Raw genomic sequence first — 24505 nt, forward strand, 5'->3', positions numbered from 1 at the left:
GGAGTTGAGTTTTACCAAATTATTACAGAACTATTAAATTTTATATGAGTTATTCCAGAAAATAGAAAAAGAGGAAAAGCTGCCTAAGTAATTTTGTAAAGCCAGTAAAACCTTGATTTCAAATCCAGTTGGAAACAGTGCAAGAAAAGAAAAAGGCAGGTCTATTTCACTTATGAGCGTAGATGAGAAAATTATAAATAAAACTATTAGCTAATGGAATCAAACATTGTATATTAAAAAACAATATCATAATCAAGCATAATCTTGGAAATGCAAAGATGATTTAACACGAAAAAATCTATGTATTAAGAGACTAAAAGGAGAAAAGGTCCATATTATTCAAATAGCTATGGAAAAAGAATTTGATTTAAAAAACTACTAAAAAGATCTGTTAATTGAAACAAACTCTTTACCCTAGGTGAAGTCTATCTGTTAAAAATTTGTAGTCAGTATTATACTTAATAAAGAAACTTTGAAGGTTGGCTGCTATAATCACCATTGCTTGATATAATATCAAAAGTCCTAGCCAAACAATATTAAAAAACAAAATAAGAGATGTGGGGTTAGGAAGAATCAAACAACACCCATTTCTTATATCTACATGAAAAACTCAAAGGGATTAGCAGACAAAATATTAGAAGGATTAAGAGAGTTTAGCAAGTTTGAGAACAAAATCAGTTTAAGAAATTCAACCACCAATAATTAGCAAAAAACATTAATAGAAAGAAGACACCATTTATAGTAACAACAAAACTATGGTGCCTAGGAGGTAACTTGTGTATAATGCACAAATCTTCATGGAAAATTTTAACACTCTATTACAAAAGAAGACAAAAATCTGAGTAACTAGAAAGATGAAATGTTTGTTACATGACAATGTAACATTTCTTCTCCTACTATTGATTTGAAAATGTTAATAAGATTCTAGCAGGATGTTTTTAGAAATTTAACCAACTTAATATAAGATGTACGTAGAAGAATAAAAGTTCTCAAATTACTAGGACAGTTTTAAAAAAAGAAGAGCAAAGCAGGTTGATGAGCCTTAGACTTTGACTCACCATTGCCTCTTAGTAATAGAGACATCATGGTATTTGCACAAAGATAGACAAATAGACCAGTATAATTGGGCAGAGTGTTTGTAAGCAGACTCCTGTACATATGAAACCTGGTGTGTGATTGCAAAGTATCACAAATTGGTGGATAAAAATAGATGTTTAACATATGATGCCGGCTAAGCTGGTTTACTATATAGGGAAAAATAAAGTGACTTTATATCATATGTAAAAGGTGAACTCCAAATGAATTAAAGATGAAAAAGTACAAGGCAAAACTAAAAAGCTAATAAAATAAAATTTAAAAGACTATTTTCTAATTTAATCTTGAGGAACAACTTCTTGAAGCAAAGAAGTACAAACAATACTGACCCAAACTGATGGCTATAACTATGTAAAATTGAAGAGTTTATCTTCATTGAAGGGCACTGTACACGAGGTTAACAGAGAGGTCATTGGAAGAAAATATTTGCTAGTTCCAAAACTGGAATAAACAAAGACTTCCTAGAAATTACAAAAATGAAAACACAGAGAAAAAAAAAAACCGTGGCTACAGAAGTGATGCATGAAATGGAAAATCCAAATAGTTAATGGGTATGTGAAGAGATGTTAACCTCACTAGTAATTAGGGTGGTGGGGAGTGGGTGGAGAAGCAAATTGTATCATGTTTTACTGATGGGAGAGGTACAAATTAGATGGGATGATACCAAGTGTTGGTGAAATCTGGGAGGAAACAGGAATCCTAGAGTGCTGCTAGTAGGATGGAAACAGGAATAGCCATTTGGGAGAGTAATCTGTCATTACTTATGTTAGAAAAAAACTATGTATTTGTACACATATACATGCATATGTATATAAGCATACAAATGATATACATATATTTTCTCTATTTGGTGACCTATCAGTCACACTCCTGAGCTTATACCCCAGAAAATATTTTCACAGACCATAAATAGTCACATATGAGGATATTCATGTGAGGTGGTATGTGTAAAAGTGACTTAGAGGCAACCTAGATCCAATCAATAGGAAATGTATAAATAAAATGTAGCAGATGCATATTATTTGGAATTCCATACAGTAGTTAGAAGCAATACACTAGATGTACATATAGCAACTGGATAGATTTTTTAAAATTGTGTTAGGTGACCAAAGCAGTGGACATATTAATACAATTTTCAAAGATATGTACACATCAAATGACATAATTACACAAATTAAGACTGGCTATTAGACTGGCTGTCTGTTGGTGGAGTGGGCATTCGGGTTAAAAGGGAGAAAATTAGAAGTAAATCAAGACAGAAGAGCTGCCTAGATCTGAGGACCCAAAAGTGTCATGCATACAGCTATGTTTTTGGAGTCCAAGAGGAAAATAAAATCCCCAATGCCTAGTTGTCTAATTGTTAGTACAAATTATCCCATAATCCCCAAGTAGAGGATGTACACACACATACACTGAAAAAGCCAAACCAGGCAAAATTGTTTTTAAAGCCTTACCTGGAAGTGTTTATTTTTATATCTAACCACTAGTCAAATCAATTAAAGCAGTTGAAACCTGGCTTGTGCTTTTATTTGCTTCTTCTCTTCGGAATTCTCTGCACAGTAAGCACCCCACTCCATCATTTTACTCCCCCACAACTTTAGAGAATCAATAACATCAAATGCTGAAAAGTAACTTGCAAAACCCAGATATAATTCAAATTAATTTAGTCAAAATGTATCCACTTCATGTATCAAACCTTTTTTTCACAAGTTAATTGAAGAATCTAATTAAGCAGCAATTTTGACTACTGGATTGCCACATGAAATTAAACTCCAAACTTCTCCTCTTGCTCAAAGTTTAAATTCTTGTCTGAAATGTCAAGAAGATGCTTCATCTATGTTATTGAAAGAGAAAGCTCAGTTTCCAAGCAGAATTTAACTTCCCAAGAAACTGAAAAAATATAATGTTTAGCTGGAGTACTGCTACCCTCCAAACAATCCCACCAAAAGTATTCAAATGTTAATAGTTAACATTTATTCAGAATTTACTAAGTTCCATGCAGTAGGATGGAACCTCATGAGGTGGTATTATTTCCTTGGTTTCCTTTTTTCAAGTGAGGAGACCAAGTTTTAAAGATGGAAAGTATTCAGTTGAAAATTACATAGCAACTAAATGGCCAAAATGATAAAAGAAAACCAGGTTTAAGTGATATGTCCTCTTTCTCACAGGAAATGCTTTGTATACATCCGTAATGGGGCAGATAAGTAGATTCTGAATTTCAAGGGTCAATACTAGGTAGAAAGTAGGTGATGTAATGAGACACGCCTTTTCCTGGTAACATGCAAGGTGCTACTGTCCTTCTGATGAACTTGCTTACCTGCCTGATATTTTTGGCCTACATAATATATGCTTTTTCTGTTCTCTGGAACTCAAGGTATAATACCTCAGTTCATTTGCTGTCCAAATCAAACACTGATGAACAGTCAGCCTGGAGGACCTGTTGTGGTTCTGGTATCAAGTTCTGTTTTCACTTAAAAGAACATCTTCAGTGACCCTTATTTTCCAAGAAGTATTTGTCAAAACTCATTGTGCAGGAAAGACTTTGGCATCTGTTTCCAAGGTCAGTAACTCTTACTCAGTCATGATAGTCCATCATTCTCTTTCTTTTTTTATTATATTGTTGTCCTTCCTTCCTTTCTTCTCTCCTTCCTTCCTTCCTTCCTTCCATCTCAAGACAGGGCAGGCAGTTTCTATTATATATACGAACTAAACTTTCTTAAGAAACAAGATGGCCTATGAAAAACTAGGAAGAAGTCATGATAGTTAAAACATTAGTGTATACACTAAAAAACAAAAAACAACAACAAAAAATGCTAAAGCAGGAAATAAGAGACCGGTTCCTAACCCTCTTGCAGTTTCTCTGATATTTGGCAACTGACTTAACCCTTTTGAGCCTGTTTTGTCTTTTGTAAGATGACTGTATTGGGAAAATGATTTCTAATGTCCCTATTAAAATTTAATGTGGTCCTGGCCAATTGAATGAGTAATTTGAAGCAAAATGGAATGAGACTGGGTAAGAAAATGCTGAGGATACAGTATATGAAGGCTATCTACGTGTCAGCACAGCAAATGTGACCTAAGGGTCATGAAGGATAACAGGACAATGAGAAAGTCAAAGGTGGGAGGCTCTGGGCATAATAATAAGCACTTGTGATTCTTAAATTTGGGTTAATGAGTTTGACTCATCCTTTCATGATGGATAGTTGTAGCCAGCACTCCTCTAGAAAGAGGAGCTGATGCTCTAATTCTCAAAACTTTTTACCTGGTGTCTTAGATGTGATTTTTAGCATTATTGGAGTGACAGACTTCTTGGAGAATCTGTTAAAACCTAGGCCCTCTACTCAGAAAAAATGCAAATATGAACATACATTATTTTACATGAAAGTTTAGAAGTTTGTAGATTTCAAAAACTCAGCCTCCAAGTTAGCAGCCTTAGGTTTTAAAGGTCTCTATGTCATCCGGAGGGTTGGTTAACTATTTATGCTGTAGTTTAAATATTTATGACCCAACTTATTCATTCATTCATTCATTCATTCAATATTTCAACAAATGTGTATTGATTGTAGGTACTGGAAATTCAAAACTGAAATACACAATCCCTGTCTTTTGGGACTGTGAGGGGGTAAGGGTGGGATAGTATCAATTGGAGCAGTACATACCTAGGGCAAGATTTTTCAGCCTTGGCACTATTGAAATGTCGAGCCAGATGATTCCTTATTGTGGGGTCTGTCCTGTGCATTGAAGGAGGTTTAGCAGCATCCCTGGCCTCCACCCACTAGATGCCAGCAGTACCCCTGTATTAATCTGTACTCACACTGCTACAAAGAAATATCTGAGACTGGGTAATTTATAAAGGAAAGAGATTTAATTGACTCACAGTTCCACATGGCTGGGAGGCCTCAGGGAAACTTACAATCAAGGCAAAGAAGAAGCAAAGGCACAGTCTTACATGGCGGCAGGTGAGAGTGAGTGTGTGTTGGCACAGGAAAAACTACTACTTATAACACCATCAGATCTCATGAGAATTCACTCACTATCATGAGAACAGCATAAGGGAAACCACCCCATAAGCCAATCACCTCCCACCAGGTCTCTCTCTAAACATCTGGGGATTAAAATTCAAGATGAGATTTGGGTGGGGGCAGAAAGCCAAACCATGTCATTCCACCCCTGGTCCTCCCATGTCTCATGTCCTTGCATGTCAGAACCAATCATGCCTTCCCAACATTCCCCCAAAGTCTTAACTCATTTCAGCATTAACTCAAAAGTTTAAGTCCAAAGTCTCACCTAAAACAAGGCAAGTCCCTTCCACCAAGGAACTTGTAAAATCAAAAGCAAATTAGTTACTTCCAAGATACAATGGGGGTACAGGCATTGGGTAAATACACCCATTCCAAATGGAAGAAATTGGTCCAACCAAAGGGGGCTATAGGCCCCATGCAAGTCTGAAACCCAGCAGAGTAGCCATTAAATCTTAAAGGGCTGAAATGATCTCCTTTGACTCCATGTCTCACATCTGGATCATGCTGATGCAACAGATGGGTTCCCATGGTCTTGGGCAGTTCTGCCCCTGTGGCTTTGCAGGGTACAGCCCCCCTCTTGGCTGCTTTCACAAGCTGGTGTTGAGTGTCTGCAGCCTTTCCAGGCACACAGTGCAAATTGTTGTTGGATCTACCATTCTGGGGTCTGGAGGATGATGGTCCCCTTCTCACAGCTTCACTAGGCAGTGCCCCAGTGGGGACTCTGTGTGGGGGCCCCAATCCCACATTTCCCTTCTGCACTGCCCTAGCAGAGGTTCTCCATGAGAGCTCCACTCCTGTAGCAAGTGTCTGCCTGCACATCCAGGCATTTTCTGAAATCTGCTGAAATCTAGGTAGAGGTACCCAAACCTCAATTCTTGACTTCTGTGAACCCACAGGCCCAACACCATGTGTAAGTTGCCAAGGCTTGGGGCTTGCACCTTTTGAAGCCACAGCCCAAGCTGTACCTTGGACCGTTTTAGCCACAACTGGAGCTGAAACAGCTGAGACACAGGGTGCCGTGTCTCAAGGCTGCAAAGAGCAACAGGGGTCCTGGAACACAAAACTATTTTCCTTCCTAGGCCTTTGGGCCTGTGATGGGAGGGGCTGCCGCCAAGATCTCCAAAATGCCCTAGAGACATTTTTCCCATTGTCTTGGTGATTAACATTCAGTCCCTCATTACTTATGCAAATTTCCACAGCCAGCTTGAATTTATCCCCAGAAAATGGGTTTTTCTTTCCTATTACATCATCAGGCTGCAAATTTTCCAAACATCTATGCTTTGCTTCCCTTGTAAACATAAGCTCCAATTTCAAACCATCTCTTGTGAATGCATAAAGCTGAATGCTTTTAAAAGCACCCAGATCACCTCTTGAATGCTTTACTGCTTAGAAATTTCTTCCACCAGAAACTGTAAATCATCTCTCTCAAGTTCAAAGTTTCACAGATCACTAGGGCAGGGGGAAAATGCCACCAATCTTTTTGCTAAAGCATAGCAAGAGTGACCTTTACTCCAGTTTCCAATAGTTTCCTCATCTCCATCTGAGACCACTTCAGCCTGGGCTTCATTGTCCGTATCACTGTCAGCATTTTGGCTTGAACCATTCAATGAGTCTCCAGCAAGTCCCAAACTTTCCCATATCTTCCCGACTTCTTCTGAACCCTCCAAACTGTTCTATCCTCTGTCTGTTACACAGTTCCAAAGCCACTGCCACATTTTCAGGTATCTTTATAGCAGTACCCTACTCTCTGTGGTATGAATTTACTGTATTAGTCTGTTCTTACACTGCTACAAAGAAATACCTGAGACTGGGTAATTTACAAAGGAAAAGGTTTAATTAACTCACAGTTCTGTGTGGCTGTGGAGGCCTCAGGAAACTTACAATCATAGCTGAAGGTGAAGGAGGAGAAGCAAAGGCATGGTTTTACATGGCAGCAGGCGAGAGTGAGTGTGTGTCAGCACAGGAAAAAACTACCATTTATAAAACCGTCAGATCTCGTGATAATTCACTCACTATGAGGAGAACAGCATGAAGGAACCACCCCCATAATCCAATCACCTCTCACCACGTCTCTTCCTAAACATCTAGAGGATTAAAATTCAAGATGAGATTTGGGTGAGGATACAAAGTCAAACCATATCACCCCCTTTCACAGCTGAGACACCCAAAATATCACCAGACATTGCCAAATGTTCTCTGAGGGAAAATCATGCCTGCTTGAGGGCCACTGACCAGGGGAAAGAGCCTCTAAATCTTTCAGCATGAGGTAGGGGAGAATACATAAAGCAGCAAGCAATGGAAAGGGGCCTGAAGAATGCTGGACTTCCTGACTCCCACTTCTGGAAGGATTTTTAAAAGCACATTCCTGGCTTCTCTCTGCCCTTTTACTTGCTCTGTCCCAGTGAAAATAAAATGATTTACCTAATTGGTAAGTTTGCAAAAGAGCATTTACTAAGAAAATGCTCAATATACAATATATGAAGACTAACTGTGTGTTGGCACAGCAAATGTGACCTAAGAGTCATGAAAGATAACAGGACAATGAGACAGTCAAAGGTAGGAGGCTCTGGGTGTAATAACAAGCACTTGCAGTTCTTGAATTTGGGTTAATAAGTTTGAATCACAGGTAATCCTTTCAGGAAGGAAAGGTGTTCCATCATGAAACATCATGAAAGAATTTTCCAGGCTCAGTTTCTCTCTCGCTCCTCTTGGGATCCGCTGCTTGCAGGGATCACATGTTGGAGGGCTTCTTCAGGTTCCCCTTGGCCATCGGGGAAAGCTAAATCCCACCCAGTGCTGCTGCAGTTGGCAGGTGAGCTACCCAACTCGGGATCTTTATTAGCATCCACTCTGGGTTCACAGACCTAAAGACATGACCTCCTGTCTGGGCTCCAGCCATGATCTAAGTGCTGTTTTGATGTCCCAGCTCCATCATTTCTTATTTTTCAATTTATTGAGAATCGACACAGGGAAGAGGATATTGTATAATGAGTCCCTTCAAAGACACCCCCTCCAAGAGATGATTAAAAGTAGGTAGATAAGTTGAGAGAGGATAGTCTAAGCAAAGGAAACATCGTAAACAGAAACAATGAATTATGAGGTTGTGGTGTACTCAGGAAACTCAAATTAGTTCAGTGAGTAGAGTCTCAATCAGGGGTGTACAATTTTTTTAGTTTCCCTGGGCCACATTGGAAGAAGAAGAATGGTCTGGGGCTACACATAACATGCATTAACACTAACGATAACTGATGAGCTAAAAAAAATCACAAAAAATTCTCATAACGTTTGAAGGATTTACAAATTAGTGTTGGGCCACATTCAAAGCCATCCTGGGCTGCATGTAGCCTGTGGGCCATAGATTGGACAAGCTCAGTCTAAATTAAAAAGCCTGGGAGTAGTAGGTGTTCAGTTAGGCTGGATAGGGAGGAAGAAGTTAGATCCAAAAAGGCCTCTTATGCCACATGGAGGAACCTAGTTTTGTTTGTTTGTTTGTTTGTTTGTTTTTTTCAAAGGCAATTGTGGGTCAGTGTGGAGAACTTGAAAGGGTTGCAGTGAGACAAGGAGACTACTAGGGTAGCTGCTGCAGAAGTCAGGTCAAGAGAGGTTGGGGGCCTTGGTCAGATTAGAGGGTGATGGTGTAGATGGAGTTGTTTATATGGTATTTATGCATGTACTTTTAACATGGCTTCAATTTTGTTCGTAATTCATGTAAAGCAAACTTCATTCATTGTGCAGATTATTAGGCAACTTTGTGGTGGCAAATAAGAATGGAGGGGGTAGGAATCTTCTTTGGTGTTTTTCTCCATTTGTCTCCCTGAAGTGGTCTTTGAGTTATCAAAGATTGTACCCAAAAGATAATCATTCATTAAAAAGGATACAGACCTTCAGCATGATTGGCAGAAGAGTCCCAGAGTTGCTGATTGAAAAGTTGGCAAACTTCACCTTGAAGGAAGAATTAGGGAATCTGGAATGATTCAATTTGGAGGAGAGAATAGTTCACGAAGGTATAATACCAACTATACCCATTTTCACTGAAGATAGACACAGGAAATAGGTTTAAACAAAAGCCTAAAGGTCTTACATGGGCTGAAATTTAAAAAGTTTTGTTGATTGGAATTGAATATTGGAGTTACTGAGAGAATTGTGGAATATCTTCCTACAGAGATGTTTAAAAGTAGGACTTGTAACTATAATTGAAGTAAGACTCTTCAAAAGATGGAGACATAAATTAAGGGGCTACGCGTATAAGCTAAAGCATTGCTTTTGATTTTGCTTAAAAACAAAAGCAAAAAATAATTTTGTGTTTGAAGTAGAGCAAAAACAAAAAGCAAAATACATGCTACTTTGCAATTTTGCTAATATTATCTTAGGTTCATTTAATCAATAAATATTTTTATCTAAAATTGTTCTAGGTGCCAGCCTTAATAGGACTGAACCAAGATAAAAATCACTGCTAAAGGGAAAAATTAAAATAAAAAAAAAATGATAGGATGTTTATATTTGGGGCAAGGGCAGGAATGAAGATGTGTGCAAGTTTAGACAGTGTGACTAAGGAAGGCCTCACTGAAAAGGAAAAATTTGAGTAAATCCTGAAACTTAGGGGAGAAAGATATGGGGATCTCTGGGGGAGGAGGATTCTAGGCAGAGAAATTAGCAGGTGCAAAGGCCCTGAGGCAGGTATATGCTGATCAGTGTGGCAGAGGGAAGAGAAAAAGTAGAAGAGTGTAGAAGATCGGAGATAGTAAGGGTAGATCATGTAGAGCCTTCAATGTCACTGGAAGGGCTTAGATCCTGGTTTTTAGTGAGAGATGGGAGGCAATGGATTTTAAGCAGAAGAGTGGCCCTGGAGCACTCTGGATACTCCTGAGAAGAGATGGTAGGGCCAGGAGCTGAAGCAGGAAACCCATTTAGACAATGTGATAGTTAATTTTCCATCAACTTGACAGGATTAGGGGACACCTAGAGAGCTGGTCCTGTTTATTATTTTATTTTATTTTTTGTGTGTCTGTGAGGGTGTTCCTGGAAGAAATTGGCATGTGAGTCAGTGAACTAAGTGGGGAACATCTGTCCTCAAGGTAGGCGGGCACTATTAAACGGCTGGGGCCTGGATAGAACAAAAAGGTAGAGGAAAGGCAAATGCTCTGACTCTCTCCTAGAGCTGCAACACCCTCTCCTGCTCTTGGACATCAGAAGTCCAGATTCTCTGGCCATTGGAGTTCATGACTTGCACTAGGGTCCCCCCAACCCCACCCCAGGCTCTCAGGCCTTTGACCTTGGACTGAGGGCTATAACAGGAGCTTCCCTGGTTTTGAAGCCTTTGGACTTGGACTGAGACATGCTACCAGCTTCCCGGATTCTCCAGCTGGAAGATGTCCTATTGTGGGACTTCTCGGCCTCCATAATCACATTAGTCAATTCCCCCAATAAATCCTCTCTCATATATCTATATGTGTATCCTTTTGGTTCTGTCTTAGAATCCTGACTAATAGAGAAGACTATTGCAGTAATCCAGGTGAGAAATGGTGGTGGTTTGGATTGGAGTGTTGGAAATACGTTGAGCACTGGTTGGATTCTGGATAGTTTTTGAAGAGGGAGTCAATAGAATTTCCTGATGGATTGAATATGAATGTAAAAAAAGAGGAGTTGAAGGAAACTCCAAGAATAATTTTTACCCTAGCAACTGAAATAATGGGATTGAAATTGACTAAAATGGGGGATTTTTGTGAGGAGGGAGGCTTGGGATATACATAGCAAAAGCTTGCTTTGGACAGGTGAAGTTTGAGATGCAACTTGGTGTAGATGCCTCTACTACATGACAAACCTATACAAGAACAACAGATTATCTAACTCAACTACTCCCTTTCCCTGCCACCCATTTTATACAACCTCCCATTGACCTATTGCTGTAAAATAAAACAAAAATCTCTTATATTCAAAGTTTTAAAATTCACATGATGATTCTGCTTTGCTTTAATTTTGCTCTTTAGTTTTATTTTGTTTAATAAAATGAAATATACATTAAAATGCCTGGCACATGGTAGGCGTTGAATAAATATTTGTTGGATGAATGAAAGGTAGTGGGGAAGCCACAGGGCAATTACCCTTTCCTGAAAAGACCACACAGAAATGGAAGGAGAGCATGGCAATGTTGTTAGAGTCTAAACAAGAATCACTATATGTCTCTGCATTTTCAGAAAACCAATGAGAGATGAAAAATCAAGAAACACTTTTCTACTATAGACCCCAAAGACTTGGACAAAAGCCTTTAAACAACATATTCCATTAAAGAAAGAACTTCTGAAGAGAAAAATAGTATGTTTTCTTCTTTCCTAATACCAGCCTTGCAACTCAAACCAAGCATGAAGAATTGGCAGGTTATTTTGATTTGTGTGTGTGTGTGCTTTTTTTTTTTTTTTAATAAAGTCTTCCTACAATGAAAGATTAAGAACTCAACAGTGTTCCCAGCCAACAAGAGACTGATTTGCAGCATAATGATCAGATATATTAATTTGAAAGCTATGCAGCGGTAAACTGACTCATGGATAAAATACAATGTGGTCTTTGGGAAGAGGATTCATGTGCAGGAGAAGACATTGGGTGAGATTTGTAATCTCAGCATAAGGACCCTTCTGGAAAAAGGGTCAGAGTCTCACACAGAAGTCCCCAGAACAGAGGTAGTATGTGCTGTGGCTGAATACAAATACTTAAAAAGGGGAGAGCTTTCACTTTCCAAAGAAGAAAAAGTTCACTTCTGACTATGAGAGGAATGTTAAGATTTGGTGGGAATGACAGCAAGGATCACCAAGGAAAAGATTCTAATTTCTTCAAACATATTGTGAAGTTTTCAGTTGTGTCCTCCAAGAAGCAGGTGCTAAGGTCAATTGGAGTATGCGTGGCTAATTGGGGCCAGGGAATGGAGACGGTATGCTTGTGAAAGGTAAAGGAGGGAAGAAGTAGAACTGCACGGAGAAAGCTTGCAGACAGAATTGTCGTTCTGACCTCTGTGAAAGAAAGGACCCTGTGGAAGCAGAATTCAGCAGGAAGTGCTGCAGACCATGATCACTACCCAACAAAGTCTTGGCCAACTCAACAGGGAACTCCAGAGCAGAGATAATTGGTTAAAGGAGTCCCTACTGGGCAGAAGTGGCCATGCCTTAGTACCCTGCCATACTTAGTCATTGGCTGAGGATTTCCCAGAAAGACAGTGGCATCAGCTCAAAAACTGAGGAGGGTATTTCCATATATATATATCAGTTTCTTTATCCACTTGTTGATTGATGGGCATTTGGGTTGGTTTCATCTTTTTGCAATTATGTATTGGGCTGCTATAAACATGCATGTGCAAGTATCTTTTTCACATAATGACTTCTTTTCCTCTGGTAGATACCCAGTAGTGGGATTGTTGAATCAAATGGTAGTTCTACTTTTAGTTCTTTAAGGAATCTCCACACTGTTTTCCATAAGGGCTGTACTAGTTTACATTCCCTCCCACAATGTAGAAGTGTTCCCTGATCACCACATCCATGCCAACATCTACTGTTTTTTGATTTTTTAATTATGACCATTCTTGCAGGAGTAAGGTGGTTATCACATTGTGGTTTTGATTTGCATTTCCCTGATCATTAGTGGTGTTGAACATTTTTTCATATGTTTGTCGGCCATTTGTATATCTTTCTTTGAGAATTGTCTATTCATGTCCTTAGCCCACTTTTTGATGGGTTTGTTTGTTTTTTTTCTTACTGATTTGTTTGAGTTAGTTGTAGATTCTGGTTATTAGTCCTTTATCAGATGTATAGATTGTGAAGATGTTTTTCCCCATTCTGGGTTGTCTGTTTACTCTGTTGAGTGCTTTTTTTTTTCCCATGCAAAAGCTCTTTAGCTTAATTAAGCCCCAGCTATTTATCTTTGTTTTTATTGCATTTGCTTTTGGGTTCTTGTTCATGAACTCCTTTTCTAAACCAATGTCTAGAAGGGTTTTTTGAATGTTATCTTCTAGAATTTTATAGTTTAAGGTCTTAGATTTAAGTCCTTAATCCATCTTGAGTTGATTTTTGTATAAGGTGAGAGATTAGGATCCAGTTTCATTCTCCTACATGTGGCTAGCCCATTATCTCAGCATCATTTGTTGAAAAGGGTGTCCTTTCCCCACTTTATGTTTTTGTTTGCTTTGTCGAAGATCATTTGGCTGTAAGTATGTGGGTTTACTTCGTTGTTCTCTATTTTGTTCCATTGGTCTATGTGCCTATTTTTATACAAGTACCATGCTGTTTTGGTGACTCTGACCTTATAGTATAGTTTGAAATCAGGTAATGTGATGCCTCCAGATTTGTTCTTTTGGCTCAGTCTTGCTTTGGCTATACAGGCTCCTTTTTGGCTCCATATGAAGATAGAATTGTTATTTCTAATTTTGTGAAGAATGATGGTGGTATTTGATGGGGATTGCATTCAATTTGTAGATTGCTTTTGGCAGTGTGGTCATTTTCACAGTATTGATCTTCCCATCCATGAGCATAAGATGTGTTTCCATTTGTTTGTGTCATCTATGATTTCTTTCAGCAGTGTTTCATAGTTTTCCTTGTAGTGGTCTTTCATCACCTTGGTTAGGTGTATTCCTAAGTATTTTACTTTTTGCAGCTATTGTAAAAGCGGTTGAGTTCTTGATTTGATTCTCCACTCAGTCACTGTGGTGTATGGAAAAGCTACTGATTTGTGTACATTAATCTTGTATCCAGAAACTTTGCTGAATTCTTTTATCAGTTCTAGGAGCATTCTGGGGGAGTCTTTAGTGTTTTCTAGGTAAACAATCTTACCATCAGCAAACAGTGACAGTTTGACTTCCTCTTTACTGATTTGGATGCCGTTTATTTCTTTCTCTTGTCTGATTGCTCTGGCTAGGACTTCCAGTACTATGTTGAAGAGGAGTGGTGAGAGTGGGCATCTTTGTCTTGTTCCAATTCTCAGAGGGAATGCTTTCAACTTTTCCCCATTCAGTATTATGTCGGCTGTGGATTTGTCATAGATGGCTTTTATTACATTGAGGTATTATGTTCCTTGTATGCCAATTTTGCTGAGAGTTTTAATCATAAAGTATGCTGGATTTTGTCAAATGCTTTTCTGCATCTATTGAGATGATCATGTGATTTTTGTTTTTAATTCTGTTTATGTGGTGTGTCACATTTATTGACTTGTGTATGTTAAACCATTCCTGGTATTAAACTCACTTGATCGTGGTGGATTATCTTTTTGATATGTTGTTGGATTCGGTTAGCTAGTATTTTGTTAAGGATTTTAGCGTCTATCTTCATCAGGGATATTAGTCTGTAGTTTCCTTTTTTGGTTATGTCCTTTCCTGATTTGGGTATTAGGGTGATGCTAGCTTCATAGAATGAATTAGAGAGGGTTCCCTCTTTCTCTGTCTTGTGGAATAGTGTCAACAGGCTTGGTACCAATTCTTGAATGTCTGGTAGAATTCTGCTGTGAATCTGTCTGGTCTTGGCCTTTTTTTTTTGATTGGCAATTTTTTAATTACAATTTCAATCTCGCTGCTTGTTATTGGTCTTCGGGGCATCTAATTATTCCTGATTTAAGTTAGGAGGGTTGTATTTTCCAGGAATTTACCCATCTTTCCTAGATTTTCTAGTTTATTTGCATAAAGGTGTTCATAGTAACCCTGAATGATCTTTTGTATTTCAGTTGTGTCAGTTATAATACCTCCTGATTCATTTCTTAATGAGGTTATTTGGATGTTCTCCCTTCTTTTCTTGGTTAATCTTGCTAATGGCCTATCAATTATATCTATCTTTTCAAAGAACCAGCTTTTTGTTTCATTTATCTTTTGTATTTTTTGTTTGTTTGTTTCAATATCATTTAGTTCTGCTCAGATCTTGGTTATTTCCTTTCTTCTGCTGGGTTTGGGTTTGGTTTGCTATTGTTTCTCTAGTTCCTTGAGGTATGACCTTAGAATCTCAGTTTGTGCTCTTTCAGTATTTTTGATGTAGGCATTTAGAGCTACGAACTTTCCTCTTAGCACTGACTTTGCTATATTCCAGAATTTTTGATAGGTTGTGTCATTGTCATTTAGTTTGAAGCATTTTTAAATTTCCATCTTGATTTCATTTTTGACCCAATGTTCATTTAGGAGCAGGTTATTTAATTTCCATGGTTTTGAAGGTTCCTTTTAGAGTTGATTTCCAGTTTTATTCCACTGTGGTCTGAGAGAGTGCTTGATATAATTTCAATTTTCTTAAATTTATTGAGGCTCATTTTGTGGCCTATTTTATGCTCTATCTTGGAGAAAGTTCCATGTGCTGTTGAATAGAATGTGTTTGATGCAGTTATTGGATGAAATGTTCTGTATATATCTGTTAAGTCCATTTGTTCCAAGATACAGTTTAAATCCATTGTTTCTTTGTTGACTTTCTGTCCTGATGACCTGTCTAGTGCTTAGTGCTCTCAGTGGAGTGTTGAAGTCCCCCACTATTATTGTGTTGCTGTCTCTCATTTCTTAGGTCTAGTAGTAAGTGTTTTATAAATTTCAGAGCTCCCAGTATTAGGTACATATATGTTTAGGATTGTGATATTTTTCTATTGGACAAGGTCTTTTACCATTATATAATGTCCCTCTTTGTCTCTTTTAACTGTTATTGCTTTAAGGTTCGCTTTGTCTGATATAAGAATAGCTACCCCTGCTAGCTTTTGGTGTCCATTGGCACGGAATACCTTTTTCCACCCCTTTAAGTTTATGTAAGTCCTTATTTGTTAGGTGAGTCTCCTGAAAGCAGCAAATAGTTGGTTGGTGAGTTCTTATCCATTCTGCAATTCTGTATCTTTTAAGTGAAGCATTTAGGCCATTTACATTCAATGTTAGTATTGAGATGTGAGGTACCATTCCATTCATTTTGCTATTTGTTGCCTGTGTATGTTTTTTGTTTTGTTTTGTTTTTACTTTTTAACTTGCATTTTTGTTTTGTAGGTCCTGTGGGATTTATGCTTTAAAGAGGTTCTGTTTTGATGTGTTTCCAGGATTTGTTTCAAAATTTAGAGCTCCTTTTAGCAGTTCTTGTACCAGTGGCTTGTTAGTGGGGAATTCTTTAAGCATTTGTTTGTTTGAAAAAGACTGTATCTTTCTTTCATATACGATGATGCTGAGTTTTGCTGGATACGAAATTCTTGGCTGATAATTGTTGTGTTTAAGAAGGCTGAAGATAGGGCCCCAATCCCTTCTGGCTTATAAGGTTTCTGCTGAGAAAGCTGCTGTTAATCTGATAGATTTTCCTTTATAGGTTTCCTGGTGCTTTTGTCTCACAGCTCTTAAGATTCTTGCCTCTGTCTTAACTTTAGATAACCTGATGACAATGAACCGTGGTGATGATCTTTTTACAATGAATTTCCCAGGTGTTCTTTGTGCTTCTTGTATTTGGATGTCTAAATCTCTCACAAGGCTTGGGAAGTTTTCCTCAATTCTTTCCCCAAATGTGTTTTCCAAACTTTTAGATTTCTCTTCTTCCTCAGGAACACAAATTATTCTTAGGTTTGGTCACATAACATAATCCCAGACTTCTTGGAGGCTTTGTTCATATTTTCTTATTCTTTTTGTTTGTTTTTGTTATATTGGGTTAATTCGAAGACCTTGTCTTTAGCTCTGAATTTCTTTCTTCTACTTGTTGAATTTTATTGCTGAGACTTTCCAGAGAATTTTCCATTTCTCTAAGCATGTCCAATGTTGTGTGAAGTTTGGACTGTTTTTTCTTTATGCTACCTATTTCCTGAATATTTCTCCCTTCATTTCTTGTATTGTTTTTTGGATTTCCTTGCATTGGGCTTTACCTTTCTCTGGTGCCTCTCTGATTAGCTTAATGACTAGCCTCCTGAATTCTTTTTCAGGTAAACCAGGGATTTCTTCTTGGTTTGGATCCACTGCTGGTGAGGTAGTGTGATTTTTTTTGGGGGGGTGGTGTTAAAGAGTTTTGTTTTGTCACATTACCAGAGTTAGTTTTCTGGTTCCTTCTCATTTGGGTAGGCTCTGCCAGAGGGAAGATCTAGGGCTGAAGGCTATTGTTCAGATTCTTTTGTCCCATGGGATGTTCTCTTGATGTAATACTCTCCCCCTTTTCCTACAGATGTGGCTTCCTGAGAGCCAAGCTGCAGTGATTGTTCTCTCTTCTGGGTCTGGCCACCCAGCAAGTCTACCAGGCTCCAGGCTGGTACTGGGGGTTGTCTGCAGAGTCTTGTGATGTGAACCATCTGTGCGTCTCTCAGCCCTGGATACCAGCACCTGTTCCAGTGGAGGTAGGAGAAGGGTGAAATGGACTCTGTGTGGGTTCTTAGCTTTGGCGGTTTAATATTCTATTTTTGTGCTGGTTGGCCTCCTGCTGGGAGGTGGCACTCTCCAGAAAGCATCAGCTGTGGTAGTATGGAGAGGAACTGGTGGTGGGTGGAGCCTTAGAACCAACAAGCGTATACACCCTTTGTCTTCATCTATGAAGGTAGGTAGGAAAGGCCCATCAGATGGGAGTAGGGCAAGGCATATCTGAGCTCAGACTCTCTTTGGGTGGGTCTAGCTGCGGCTGCTGTGGGGGATGGGTCTAAGGTTCCCAGGTTATTGGAGTTGTGTACCTAGGAGGATTATGGTTGCCTCTGCTGAGTCATGCAGGTTGTCAGGGAAGCAGGGGGAAAAGCTGGCAGTCACAGGCCTCACTCAGCTGCCATGCAATCCGAATGGCCGGTCTCACGCCCACCGTTCCCCATAACAGCACTGAGTCTGTTTCCAGGCAGTGGGCGAGCAGGGTTTGAGAATTTGCTCCAGGCTACCCACCTCCCAGAGTGTTCGGGGTATCTCCTGGGTCCTGCAGGAACAGCCTGCTTCCTTCAGAAGGTCTGTGGGTCCTCTCAGGATTCTTGGTTTGTTCTTGCAGTTGTTCTGGAGCTAAAATTGACCACTATGTGATTCTCCGCACACTGTTCTGTCCGCCTGAGTTGCCATCTAGTGCTGCCTCCTGTCTGCCACGATGATCTCTCCTCCCTAATAGTTAGTACTTTTGAGTTCTGAAAAAAAATCTTTGTTTTTATCTACCCAAGCTTGTGAAGATGTTCTCTGGCATTATCCTAGAGAAGCTTTGGGAGGGGTTTCATATTTTGAACTATGATCCATTGTCAGTATACTTTTGTGAGTGGAGCAAGATAGATGTTGAGGTTCATTTTCTTCCTTTTGAATATCAAGTTGTTATATCACTATTTGTTAAAAATATTTTCCTCATAGTTGGTTTGACAAAACTCAATTGACTGCTATGTGTGGGTCTATTTCTAGACTCTTTGTTCTGTTCCATTTATCTAACTGCCTATTCTAGTATATATCAACTTCTCTTATTATCACTCTCCTGAGGAGCCTTTCAAGACATTTTTATTCCTAATTGCCCCTCTCCTCCATTAACTTTTTTCCCAGTGTTTTTTATTGTGGTAAAATACACATAACATAAAATTTATTATCTTAACCATAATTAAATATATTAATATTGTATAACCTATAATACCATCATTACCACCCATCTCCAGAACTATTTTCATTCTGCAAAACTAAAACTCTATATCCATTAAACAATAGCTACTCATTTTCCCCTCTCACTATCCCCCAGCAACCACCATCCTAATTTCTGCCTCTATGATTTTGACTACTCCAAGTACGTCATACAAGTGGAATCATATAGTGATAGTCTTTTTGTGACTGGCTTATTTCACTTAGCACAATGTCCTTGAATTTTACCCATGTTGTAGCATATTTCCTTCCTTTCTCAGTTGGGACTATATTCCATTGTATGTTTATACCACATTTTGCTTATCCATCATCTGTTGCTTCCACATTTTAGCTACTCTGAATAATGCTGCTATGCATATGCATGTACAAGTATCTCTTCAAGACTCCACTTTCAATTCTTTTGAGTATATACAGAGATGTTGAATTGCTATATCTATTTTTTAATATTTTTTTATTTTTTTAGAGACTCAGTATATGTTGCCCAGGCTGGAGTGCAGTGACTAATCACAGGTGTGATACTGAGCACTACAGCCTGGAACTCCTGGCCTCAAGCTATCCTCTCACCTCAGATTCCTGAGTATTTGGGACTACAGGTACATACGACTGCACTTAGCTGGTAATTCTATTTTTATTTTTTTGAGGAGCCGCTAGCAACTATATTGTTTTCCACAGTGGCTGTACCATTTTACATTCCCATCAATAATGCACCGTGATTCCAATTTCTCCACATGCTTGCTTACACCTGTTATTTTCTGTTTGTTTTTTTAATCATAGCCATCCTAATGGATGCGAGATGATATCTAATTGTAGTTTTGATTTGCATTTCCCTTATGATTAGTGATGTTGAGTATCTTTTCATGTGATTTTGGCTCATTTCTATATCCTCTTTGGAGAAACATCTATTTATGTACTTTGTCCATTTTTTAATTGAGTTGCTTATTTTTTATTGTTGAGATTTAATACTCTCTGTGTTTTGGCTGTTTATCTTTTATCAGATACATAATTTGAAAATATTTTCTTCCATCCTGTAGGTTTTTCTTTTAGTTAATTGTTAATGTCTTTGATGTACAAATTTTTTAAATTTTCGTGAAGTCCAATTTGTCTATTTTTACTTCTGTTGCCTGTGCCTTTGGTGTCACATCCAAGACATCGTTGCCACATTCAGTGTTACAAAATTTTGTCACACGTTTTTGTCTAAGAGTTTTAGAGTTTGAGATCTTATATTTAGGTCACAGATCCATTTTGAGTTAATTTTTGTGTGTGATATTACATAAGGACCCAGCTTCATTCTTTTGCATGTGGATATTCAGTTTTCCCAGCAACACTTGTTGATATGACTGTCTTTTCCCAATTACTCCATGAATTTTGATATTAGAGATACATATCTTTTATGTGAGATATATATATATATATATATATCTTCATACATGCTTCATACATGAAACAAATAAGAGTTTTCCCCTCCAAGAACCAGTTTCCATCCTCTTGGGAGTGCTATCACTTCTTTTGAGAACACATAATCTATTCTCACGCTAATACCACATTGTAGCTTTATAGTACATTTTGAAATGAGGTAGAGGAAGTCCTCCAACTTTGTTCTTTGTCAACATTTTATTTATTAACCTATTTTTTTTTTTTTTTTTGCTTTTACAATAAGTTTTAGAATCAGCTTGTCAATTATAAAAAAAAAAAGTGAGGTGAAGTTTTACTATTGCCCACAATGGAGTAACAGGGGCTAGATTTCCTAAAGCACATGGAAATCTGGGCACAATACGTTTTTTTTCAGGCACTGGACAACAGTCAGTGCAGATCCGTGGTCCCCAAGAAAAGGAAAATAAACTGGTCACCTCAACTGACTGCTTTGAGGCCCATTCTAAATTGCAGAGCAGGAGGAAAGATGTCAGAAAGAGCACAGAAGCCTTGCTGAGGAGACAGAGATGAGAGTTCAGGGAATCTGAGGTGGTGGGATGTTACAGGGAAGAATTTCAGAAAAGAGGCAGCTAAATAGAAAAAGAGTGTCAGGAATTTCCATAGAGTTCCCTTTGAGGTTTTGAGGAATATTAAGACCTACATCCATAGAGAAAGAACTCTTCATGCTGAAGAAAAAAAACCAACTGATCAAGATCCATAAGCTAAACTACTCAGAATTCACACAGCACTTGCTATTATTTGAGTTTCCAGCAGTCAAATGGGAGATTCCTCATTGGTTGATCAGGACATTCACTAGAGATCACAGAAGGATCACATTTCTTGAAGTAGGGCTAACCTATTCCTTCATTAATGGCTATTCTAGATATACTCTAACCCTTAAAAACCAGTCTCATAAAAATTACACTAAAATGCAAATAACACCTCTCAGATCTAATTAAACACTCTTTGAAGAAAGACAACAAAATCCAGCATTAAGCAACATAACATCCACAATAATGGACAAGTAAACAGAAATTCCTAGACAAGCCAAAATCAAAAGATAGTGTAGTTTACACTCTTTACTAAATGTATGCTATATTTTAATAAAAAAGTAAAAAGAAAAAGAGAGGAAAGACAGCAGTTTTAGCAAAAAAAATTGCCAAAACAAGCATGGGATAATACAATGCTTATCAAACCTGCAGAATTACCTGGGAGGCTGATCTTGTTAAAACACATATTACTGGGCCCAACCCTTAGAGTTCCTGATTGTTAGGTCAGTTAAAGCGAGGCCCAGAATGTGGATTTCTGACAAGTTCCCAGCTGCTGCTGCTGCTCCAGAGACCACATTTGAGAACCACTGGGACAGTGTTTGGTTTTAGACTCTAGAATCAGTTAGACCTACTTAGCCATTTACTAACTTCACTATCTTAGTTGCATTTCTTAACCTTTCAAAATCTCCATTCTTGTTTCATTTGGTATTGTTTTTGGTAAAATAGGTATAATAATGGTACTTACCTCATATGATTGATGTGAGGATTAAATGATATAATGTGCCCAGTATTGGCACATAATATGAAATAAAATTTAGCCACTTTATTATTATTATCATTACATATATTGCCAGTTATTGTTATTATCACTGAGAACAAACTAATATCCCATATATTTATTTTTTGGACCTAAATTAGCTGGTATTGTTGTAGTACATGTGAAAAAAAGCTTTTCTAATTCAAGACCTTTTTTTCTTTTGTTTATACAACTGTCTTCCAGAATGTTCCTTTGGGGCTAAAATTTTCCATGCTTGGTTTAAGCCAAAAGATGATTTTTTTTCGAGGCAAATGAACAAAATCATTTAAAGCCTGTTCAGTTATGGGAAAAGAAAAAAAGAATATTTTTCATTGCCTTAGAAAAAGAACCTCACGGAAATATCTAAAAAAATAATGTAAACATAAAGTAAGTTCAGCTTGGGCATAATAATGATTCTCAAAGAGAAAATTTAAATTGGAAAAATAGAAAAGCAGAGGTTTTCTTGAGTGTAGAGTTTTATTATGATATTAGTTAAATATAAGCTTCTTAAGGGAAAAGTTAGTGCTGATATAAGTTACTATAGATGACAAATAGAAAATCTCACACCACAACATTGCATTGAGAAACAATTGAGATACTAGTAGGAAAGCAGCTACCCAAGAAGAAATCTTTCTCTGAACAAAGGTGTCTAGGTGCCAGCTCCATAGCACTTCATTCAGTCAACCCTGAAAGTAGATTTTCATATGAATTTTAGATATAGATTAGCCAACCCTTTGAAAAATAGACCTAGGCTATACCACCAATCACATTTTTACTCTGATGCCATAACTGGGTCTACAAATCGTGTGGCAGATATATCACTAGTCCATTGATTTCCTCCCTATATAGGTCGATATCAACTTGGCCTGGTAACTTACTTTGGCCATTGAAATATGGATGAGAATGATGTGGCCCCCTGCCCAACATACACACAGAGACAGATAGATAAATAGACAGATAGATAGATAGATAGATAGATAGATAGATAGATAGATAGATAGACAGATAGATAGATAGATAGATAGATAGATAGATAGATAGATAGATAGATAGGCTGTCTGCTAAATGAGGCTTATGTTGGCCACTCCTAGAGGTACATGCTACACACACACACACACACACACACACACACACACAAAGGCTTCTTTTCTCCTCAATGGCAGCCTCAACTGAGAGGATGAAAGGCAGGGCAAGGTAAAGGAGAGGGTGTTGTTGGTAGGTGGAAGAGGCTAGAACTCTGAGTCTACCTTCAAATTAACCTTTTTGGGCCACTTTTGAGAACCTATGGTCCATTCAAATTTTACTAGCTAAGCCCTGTAAGCAATTGAATGACCATATCTATCTTTATACAACCAATCAGCCTAGGGCAGCACTGAATCATACACACTTAATTAATTATGCCTGGACAAATGAATGATAGGTAATGGCACTGACCATAGAAATAGAGGCAATTCTCTCCCTGAGCAATGATGAATCTAAGAAATTAATATCATGCATACATTCCTAGAGAATGCATTCTGAAACTTTTTGGTTAGGGAACAAAAAAACAGGATGAGAAAGAGAAAGGTAGGGAAGGATAAGGAAAACTGGATGGTATCCTCAGAGCAATTTGGATGAACTAAATGTTGTCTTTGAAATAAAGAAACGATAGAAGACAACAAACCATAACAGCTAATAGCTCCTTAAGGGCAGTTTCATAAAGTGTCAGGATTGTTGGGGAACTTTCCCCATAATAATGCATGTCACCATGCTTTGAAGAGGCTGAAGATAATCTGAAGCTCACAAAAAAACGAAGAAAGAAAACAAAAAGAGATCTGGAGATATTAGGTCATATGTAGTTTTCTTAGGTCACAATTTCAAAAAGTTCTATGTCTGTAGAATCCAATAAGTAAAGAATATGAACTCTTTCAAAGTAAAACTGTTTATTAGCAGTATTTTACAGAAAGTTAGAATTTGAGTATTTTTATTAAATATCTTTTTTGGACTTCACCTTTAAAAATTATATTTTAAATAACCATGGTTTGGGCTCATTAAGCAGCATAAGCTATTTTTGAATAACTCTGGGTTCAAGAAAACCCAAGCTGTCTTTTCCTAAGCACGTTTTTCTCTCATTTAAAAAACCATTTGTGTTTTAAGAGAAATTTAACCCATGTGTTTTTTATTTATTTAAGTTTAAATAATAAAAATGGTGTTTTCTCAAGTTAGTTGATGTTGAAGAAGCTTTTTGAGCCTTTTAAAGAGACTTTTAGTTTACAAACAAGAAGCAATGTTTTGCCAAGTGTAAATGAATTTCCACACCAAGAGGCGTGCATTGGTTTGTAACTGCAAATCCCTGATTTCAAGTCCCTTCTGTATCTAGCAGAGATAGATCGTTTTTGTTCTAGATTCCCCAAACATTAGCTGCCTTTATGATGAATAAATGTATTAAGGTTGTAAAAATAAGACAAATTGGGATGATTGTTAAAATGGTTCAACAAATCATTGACGGTACAAAAGTTCTGATAAATAAATGGAAAGGATTGTAATTCATCTGTCAGACATTTATTGAGTTTCTATTATGGATAAGGCAAAATGCTAAGATGAAAAAGCCATGGTTCCTCATCCCAAAACTACAAACAACCTAAGAAGTTTGCCTTCTTCATTCATTAAAATCGAGAGAGTCTAGAAAGTTCAATTGGATGGCATTTCTGTGGAAAGAGAACTGAGGTATGGTTTGGGGAATTTTCAGATATGAGAGCAACGTTCTTAAAAATTAGATTAAGAATAAAAAACGTCAGAATTTATCAGGCAGATGGTGTTGATTTTTATCTCTCCCATCTCTGTCTCTCCCTAGGGTTAAAAAAGTCACTTAGCTGACTGACTGTGATGGTTAATTTTAGAT

Source organism: Papio anubis, chromosome 4, assembly GCF_008728515.1.
Source record: "Papio anubis isolate 15944 chromosome 4, Panubis1.0, whole genome shotgun sequence".
Lineage (NCBI taxonomy): Eukaryota > Metazoa > Chordata > Mammalia > Primates > Cercopithecidae > Papio > Papio anubis.